We start from the raw sequence: 9,192 nt of genomic DNA, 5'->3' as shown, positions 1-9,192 counted from the left end.
GCCTGGCAAAGTAGGAGAACATCATATGTGTGATTTCATTCGTCCTCCCACGGTTCTGAGATAGGTGTTAAAACCTCATCCCTTACTGTAGATAGAAAAAAAAATAGACATCGAAGGCAGAGGACTTGCAGAGGCTTCTTCCTCCAAGTTCATGGTCCTCATCACACACCAGATTAGTGGGTGATGGTCGAGTCGGGAAGAGAAGCAGCAGGAGTTAAGCATATGTCAGATCTATGCAGACACAGAGCCGGGGACAGGTCTGGGAGACTCCCTGTCCTCACATGGTCATATTATAGTTTACATGCATCTACCTTAAAACGCGGCTAGCTGATTCCTGAAAATAACTTGACAGCTCAGCTAAAGCAGGAACTGCAGGTTCTCGATGCTATGAGTGAAAACCGCCCGTCCTCTCGCTCCAGCAGAACACAATGAAATGATCTGTGGTTTTGGGTTGGGTTTTTTTTTTCCCCAGACATGGAGTGTTTTCAAAACTCTTGCAAACTCCTCTATGTTCTTGTTCTTTGAAATCTGGCAATGAATAATGAACTAGAAACATCTGGGATGATTCCCCCCCCCCCCCGCCCCAATACTACACAAGAATGGACTTCTATTCTTGTTTCCTATTCAAGGAGACTAGAGCCTAGAGAAACTGACTGTGTCCTGGGCATGCACTCAGGGACCAGGGGACAGCAACAGGGGCAGGATGCTCATGTCTCTTCCATGAGACACAAGTTCCCCTCTTTGGTATCGGCAGATTTCCACACGAGGTATGACCTGTGTGGATAGCCATTTCTCAGCCAGCTTCAAATGCTTTGCACAGAGGATGGTGATACGTAGGGGAAAGTCACCTGGCAGGCTCTGATCCTCCTGGATTCTAAACATGCAAAGGCAGGGGGATGGACGAGAAAGAAGAGAAGCTTGCTCCCATTACTTGCTGATAGAGAAAGCACTGGTTCCGTTAGGGCTTTGAAAAAAAAAAATCCACTCTCAGGTGGAATCTAAGTGCCATTTGATTGAGTCTTAGTGCCATCGCCCTAGACGAATAGATTTTTCCCTCCTAGTGTCCACTTTATCAGCACCCCTTGGTCTGACCTTCAATACTTCACCAAGCTACCCTGCTCTCCAGCATCCCAATCATTACATCATCATCCTTCCACTCAGGGAAGGGCTGTACTGGAGTTGGGAAGAATTGTTTGCTTCTGAGTCTGACCAGCTGGGCTTCTCCGTGCTTCTGTGCTGGGATAGCTCACAGCAGCACACTGTCTCTTCTATGACTGTGTGGTTTTCTGATTAGTACTTATTCATAAATGAAGACCATAGACCAACCTGTAGGTCTCAACCCGACAGGGGTCACACATCAGATACTCTGCACGACAGATACTTGTGTTACAATTCATAGCAGTAGCAAAATTGTGGTTATGAAGTAGCAATGAAAATGATTTTATGGTTGGGGGTCAACCACAACCTGAGGAACTGTATTAAAGGGTCGCAGCACTAGGAAGGCTGAGAACCACTTCTGTAGACTGTTCTTCGATGGTTCAGATGGTAAGTGCATTCATGTGAATTCAGCCACACTGGGTTGTGTTCACGGAAGGTAAAAGGTGGCTAGATTTCCTTGCCCTTCAGAAAGTCATTTATTGAAGAGGGATTTTGCTTTTTATTTTATATTTATATTGTGCATAAATATAATGCCATAGATTGTAACCTAACAATCTACATTATATATTAGTATCTATGATTTATTTTTACGGTATTGGTTAAATTTGTACAAGTAAGAAATATGCTAAATATTTTTCAATGGGAGGTACAGGTAGGCTGACCTAGAAATCAAGCTCCTCCTAATCAACTCTTCCAAATGCTGGGATCCCACGTTTATTCCGTGAGTGGCTCACACTCACACTATTACACAATTTGACCTGCATTTTAAACGACTGTCAGATTTTTGTTCATACATTTTGTAATCGTATAGACACATTCATTTTAAAGACACCTAAGGATGCAGTAATTTAAGAAACTACTATCAAAGACTGATAATTACACCTTTTAGAGGTAATCTCTGATTATATTTAGATATATGCCATTTCATCTTTGTTTCCTGTATATTTGTTCCCTGTATATTATACACATATATTCTGTATATTATATATGTATCCTGTATATTATACACCTCTTTGTTTCCTGTATATTATATACATATTTAGTAAATGTAGACATATTTTTAGATACCAGCACAGAATTAAAGCATATTTGCTGATTTTAAACTGACTTAAGATCGTTTTCACTTAAGACTCTATTACGGGAGCTGGAGAGATGACTCAGCAGTAAAGTGCCTGTTGCTCTTGCAGGGTACCCGAATTCTGCTCCCTACATCCACATGGTGGTTTATAGCAATCCAGAGAATCTTACACCTTCTTCTGACCTCCTCAGGCACCAGACATTCACAGGGTATACATATGTGCATTCAGGCAAAACACTCGCACACATAAAATAAAATAAATATATCCTTAAAATAATATTCTATGAACATCATTCAATTTGCAATGGTATATAAGTGTCAATAACTTTGATTTGAAGACAGCCAAGTACAGCATTCTACTGTCAGCCACCACTGCTCATGACAAATTTGTCTAATAGGAATAATATTCCTGTCTATGTATTTTTTGCCTTTTTTCTGTGTGTGTGTATGTGTGTGTGTGTGTTGAGTCACTGTTACATGTATGCAGGTATCCTTGTAGGCCAGAAAAGGTTACAAGCGGAGTTATCAGCACTTATGAACCTCTTCCTGTGGGTGCTGGGAACCGACCTTGGGTCCTCTGGAATAGCAGCAAGCCCTTGCAACTCCTAAGCCATCTCTCCCACCCCTGCCCCAGGTTTTTTTCTTGCTGGTCTCTGCAGAGGTTGCCAGGCTGCCCTGCTGGAAGAGGCTGCTGCTTCTTCCCTATCTGTAGTAAGAGACCACGCGCCTATGCCCTGAGCATCGTGGGCACTGTGACGCTCTCTTCTTTGCTGCCTGCACTGGGTGTCAAACCCACAGCTTTGAACACGCTGGGTCTTCTCTGAACTACAGTCACTGAGCTACATCCCCAGCCATAGAATTTTAGGGTTCACCAGTTAAATGTGCAAACTTAAATTGTGTCCATTGTGTAAGTGTGACATGATGTGTTACTACTTTTATTTTAAAATTATTAAAGAAAATGTTTTTTAACTTATTTTAATAGTTTGTATTTCTCTTTTGGGGGTGCCCATGGTTTGTCTATCAGAGTCTTTCTCTTTTCTAATCTAATTGTAAATCTCTCTGTCTATTAGCAGCACCAATGTTTATCTTATATAATACTGTAAAAGTTGCTCGGTGGTTAATTTGTTGTTGTTTGGTTCATAATATTTTTGGTTGCTGAAGTTCTAAACTTATCTTAGTCAGACTTGTCCGTTGTTTTCCCTGCAATCTCTACTGCTGGTGACATTTTCTGCACTGTGATTGAGGCTGCTTATTCTGGGACATATGTCACAGGTGGGAGGGAAGCCAATCCATACCGCAAGTCAGCTCAGAAGCGAGGCGGAGCAGTAGGTAGGCTCAATACTTTGCCAGAGAAATGAGATTGCTGCTAGCAGTATAGCGAACTCCCTGGGTGCTTAGGAGCCCTGGGGATACTCAAAGGCATCCGGAGATGTCATGTGTTATTACAGTGAAGGAAAGTTTTAAAATATACTGTCCAAGCTAGGTGTGGTGCTGCACTGCTGCAGGAGGCTCACACACAAGGACAGGCACACTCTGGAGGCCACCCTCAGCTACATAATAAGACTCTGTCTTAATAATGAGAGAGAGAGAGAGAGAGAGAGAGAGAGAGGACCCAATGGCCATCAAATGACAGACAGTGCTCTCTAGAGAAAGCTATGGCTGCATCCCATCTTCTCCTATGATGTAACCTCCACCCTCCACCCATGGAGAAGCAGGTTGTGACTCTTCCTCTTGAAGCTGGATGTGCATATCAGGCCATCAAAGGGCAACACGGCTTGTTTAGGTTCTCATGGAACACGTACTTACTTGCTTTTGAGTCTCTGGTCCTCCATTTGAGGTTTCAGGGACTCTGACATCATCAAGAATGAAGAAGCCCAAACCAAACAACAGGGATGCAGAACTGATGCTCTGGGAAGAGGGTATGTACCGTCAACCACCTTGCCTTCCTCTGGCCCTGGCTTTTCTAGCAATAGTAGTCTGTCATCGGTCAGATCCTGAAGCTATACCTGTCAGTGCCCACCAATCCCCTTGAACCAATGCTCCTTCCTAGTTCAGAATTCGCCAAACATCTTCTAACTGCCAGCATCGGTGCTTCTCTGATGAAGGACCAACTCTGCCTCTCACACCCACTCTACACACCCATAGAGTATGTTGGGAGTGCCAAAGACGCCATTAACACTCGTGGTGTATGCGTACCCTCGGCATTCTGCACTGCCCCCAGGTGCCCTAGACCTTCCTGCCCCACAGTGACAACACACTCCGTAAACTCCCTTGTTTCTATCTTCCTTCTGCTGTCCCACTTCCTTCCTCCTTAGCATTTGACATTCTATCACATCTGGGAAGAATAGCAGAGCCGGAGAATTCAGCCATTAGCTGCCACTGTTCATTCCACAGTGTTGTAATACACGCAGTCTTGGGAATGATATCCTTGCTGTTCTGTTGCTGAGGACTATCATTTTCATAGGGCGTGCACTCGGATTAGAAAGAAGTGTAAGAGCAACAGCAAAGTCTCCCCCACAGCAGTAGGAACAGGGCCATAGGATGTGGGGCAAACTCAGCCTGGTGGAAGTTCTAGTTGACACCCGCATGACGAGGCCAGAGGCAAGGGTAAATGCGGCAGCTATATTTAAAGATGTGACATCAGTTCTGCACAGCCGGGAATGAGCAGAAAGAGCGGAAGCTGAAGAGGTGATGTGACAGACACATCACGAAGGAGCTCGTGTAGGCTAAGAAGGTAGAGACAAGAGGCTGTCTTCAGCAGCAACATTAACCATCAGCACTTTGGGGTATTGCCAGGATTTCGATGTAGGTGGGAGATGTGATCAACCTGAGTACTTTTCAGACAATTTTGGAGAAAACTACTCTGTCTCTGCCTGTGCCCTTATGGTATTTTTTTTCTTATTCTGTGGAACTTGTGTCCTAGAAATCTAGCCTATGCTTCTAGAGGAGACATCCACCCTGTTCCCCTTTGTACCCACAGTGTCTGTTGGTGCACAGCAACAATTGTGGCAAATGCTTGCTGCACCTCAGCGTCTCCACTCACCCCCACATCCCTCTTTTCCCCTTTCTCCTGTCTCCACCTCTTGCAGAGCTCCTCGGTACAGAGCACATCTTATGAGTCACACGTGGCAACATCTCCAGGAGAGGAATCCCCCTCTGCCACCTAGCCGGTCCAGCCTCATTCCATCAACACTGCTGAGTGACAGCTTCCCCATTGCACAACCGATTTCATTCTGTCTGAAGAATTCTGAAGGTGGGAGTTTAGTGGCCTAGCCCCATGAGTGCTGAGCAACACTGTCACTTCACACATCTCCCAGTTGTCATTGTCTCCCTCCCTTGACTCTTAGTGTCCTTTCCCTGAAGAAGCTCGGTTCCTGAGCTCCTTTCGTTGTTAGGCACACCTCTGAGCACAGGTAGAAAACTGTCATGCTTCTGAGATGCCAGGAAGTGTCTCCCCAGCATGCATGCAGATCAATCAGTCCATAGCTTTTGAATTGCAGAGATCAAGACCTGAAGAGTGGAAGCCCCTTAGTTCAGGATTGAACAAACTTTTCTGGAAAGGTCCAGACAGTAAGTTCTTTAAGCCATGTGGGGAATGGTGTTTCTGTATTAAATCTGCCTTCTTGCTTACAAAACTAGCCATAGCCAGTGCCTGAACAGACCTGCCCAATACCAGGTCACTTACAAACTCCCTTACAGGCAGCAGGTAGCTCTATGACCGGCAAACCATAGCTAGCTGGCTGCTGACCTAGATGAACTCTCTAGTTACACAAATGAAAGCGCTGAGGCCTGGACAGGAGATGTTCTAGTCCTTTCCAGCAATCAATGACAGAGCCAAATGGAGGCCCTGGGGGCTCTGAACCTCTGCACTCTTTCCGGTCTTCCCATGGCTCTAGTCCAGCGGAAGCTCGGCTGCTTCCACCTGGGCTGTCACTTGTCACTGATGCTTGCTACTCCTTTCCAGCCAATGTCTACCACCCTGGGAGTCTGAAACTCCCAAAGCCTAGTAACTGAAGAAAAGTTGTGGGCCCCTTTCCCAGGCTCTTCCTGACATGACAAGTAGGAGATGTATCTGCCTTCAAAATGCAGAATGATCTACCTCCAGCACCTATGGGTTACCCCTTCTTAATCTCTCTCCCTTTCTCTCTCTCTCTCTCTCTCTCTCTCTCTCTCTCTCTCTCTCTCTCTCTCTCTCTCTCTCTCTCTCTCTCTCTCTTGCCTGTCTGTGTCTGTGTGCCTATCTCCCATGAGAGAGTGTGTGTGTGTGTGTGTGTGTGTCTGTCTGTCTGTCTGTCTGTCTTTGTGTACAATGTATAGAAACATGTCTAAAAGCCTCTTAGGAAGAAAGTTTTCAAATTATGCAAATATGAACACTCTAGAGATGGAAGGCAGGGTAAACAAAACAAGGAAACCTAGCTGAGTCACTGGTAGGACAACTCAAATCCATGAGCCTGCTGCTAAAGACTTTAAAAGGCAAGGGGGACAGACGAGCCAGCTTCCCACTAAGGTCATCCGGTCTCCTGTCTCGTCTCAGCCAAAACAGTCCTCGTGACTTGAATGATCTGAAGTGTTCTTAGTTATGGAAGAACTTACTTTTCCCTTAAAAACAGATGTCTTGATGAGGGGTGGGGAGAAAGTGAGGAAGGGAGGGAGAGGGGAAGAGAAAGAGAGTGAGAGACAGGGAGGGAGAAGGAGGGCAGGAGAAGGGGCTTAAATAAAGGTATTCTTAGCTCTGCTCCATCAAGAAACCATGGCGGCCAGCCGTGCGTGATTGGTTTGATAAGACAGCCTTGAATAGCAAATTCATTGCTTCTAGCTCCTTCTAGCCCCAAGGAGTCATTCAAAGTGTTGAGCATTCTGCACAGTAAGGAAGAGCGACTACAGATACGCAGCAAAGGGTGTTCCTGTGGGGATCCCAAAGCAGACCTGGATCAGTTTGACTTGAGTCATCTTCAAAACAGCCCACAGCATTCAAGAGTATTAATTAAAACAGTGACGTAGAACTGCACCTAAGGGTGATATTTACCCTAAAGACATCTTAGGGATGACCAGAGGGCTATTCTGAAGATAAACTTTGGCAGCTACTACAGTGAAAAGGAGAACAACTCTGTCCTGACTATGGTCCAACCATTTCTCAAGATCCAGCCCCCAGCTCCGTGCAGGAGGCCCAGGGACACTGCTGACGGACCAAAGTAACAAGGCTCACGTTGGAAAGTGGGGGTGTAGACTAATGTGCCCTTTCTCAACCCAAGTAACCCCCCCAAATTCCCACCTGTGTCTCCAAGACATTTAACATTTGTACTTATTTTATAACTAATTAATAAGAGAAAAGGCAAAAGTCCCTCTGTGTTATTATAGCTTCAAGAAAGACACCAACTCAACCTACTTCCTAAACTCATCCTTGTATCTTCCATAAGTAAATGAATAAAAATAAGTTAAAAAAATACAGAAGGAAAACGGGGTCACATTATTTACCATATATGAATCATCATGCAGTCATATTTCTTGAGATGATTCATGAAAGATATCTCCATGAAACAAGAGGGATTTTTGCTTCAATCAGAAAAAGATAATTACAATTGATTTTTTATTTTATCATATCTAGCATAACAGTAAAACGTTGCTTATGTACATTAGTCAATTTAATTGCTTATTTTGTTTTCATTCTTATCATTTTACTGAAAGATAATTGTTTTGTTTTTTTGTTTTCTGACCCAGTGTTTCCCAGTGCATCCCAGGCTGGCTTTGAACTCATTTTGTAGCCCAGTTTAGCCTCAGACTTACAGTTTCTGTAGGTGCCCAGCTTCTGTAGTGCTGGGGTTATGGGTGTGTGCTACCATGACTCCCTGAAAGGTAACTGTTATCCCTATTGTGGAGCTGAGGAACTTGAAGAAGTATAAACACTTTGACTAGGATGACAAGTTAGTTAATGACAGACCATAGGTCTGCCTCTAGTTCTACCCAAGTTCAAGTTCACTGCTGTCTTCTAGTGACGAGATCAAGGAAGACATGGTTCCCCAGCAATGAGCGGAATGGAATGATCGATAAACTTGTGTAAAGAGAGGAGCAGAGAGCAAGTTCATTAACCAGAAAATAAGTCCAAATTCAAAGTCATAGATGTCAAAAGACAAGAAGCTGAGTTTCTGTTGCAATCCTCTAGGGACACCAACATAGTCTCAAACGCCTTGAGCTCCCAGCTCACTCTGTGGCTAGTAGATCATACTGCCTGAGAGACCTGGGAGAGATCTGTATGAAGAATGGGCTCTTCAAGGTAGAGAGGTGAACGCAAACTTCAACAAAAGCTCTGTCTGTCCTAACACAAGCCTCATACTGTGAACACATTCCTAAAATAGACCATCTGTAAATACCAAAGGGATACAAAATGTTTACCAGGACCCGGCGATTGACAATGCAGCCTTTATAACTGGGCAATCATAAATAATATTTTTATTAGTAGTGTAAAATTTCTTTTCCTCATTATTTAAATCAATAAAAGAATGACTTCAACCTTCTGGAATGGTGAACTTACAGGTCTGTCTGTTTTACATTGCTGAGACAGGAAAATGGCCTTTCTGTGTATTTCTATTTCTATGTAATCTGTTGGGACCCACACATTGGACTTCCAGTCTAACCAGCTACAAATTCCTCTTCTGGTTTAATGGTATGGCGATCATGCTTGTAGTTGAACAGAATAAACATGATATATGACTTTGAATTAGCTGGTAGGAAATGTAACACATAGCAAGTTCTGGCTTGAAAGTCTTCATTTTACTTCGGATATGTATAGAAAACTACCAATTTAGAAATATTGAGAATAAGCGATAACCACTGAAATACCCAGAAAATACATATTAGCACAATTTTTGTTTGTTTGTTTGTTTGTTTTGTTTTTCGAGACAGGGTTTCTCTGTATAGCCCTGGCTGTCCTGGAACTCACTTTGTAGACCAGACTGGCC

Source organism: Mus musculus, chromosome 13 (genome assembly GCF_000001635.26).
Source record: "Mus musculus strain C57BL/6J chromosome 13, GRCm38.p6 C57BL/6J".
Taxonomy (NCBI): domain Eukaryota; kingdom Metazoa; phylum Chordata; class Mammalia; order Rodentia; family Muridae; genus Mus; species Mus musculus.
This window is presented reverse-complemented; position numbering follows the sequence as displayed.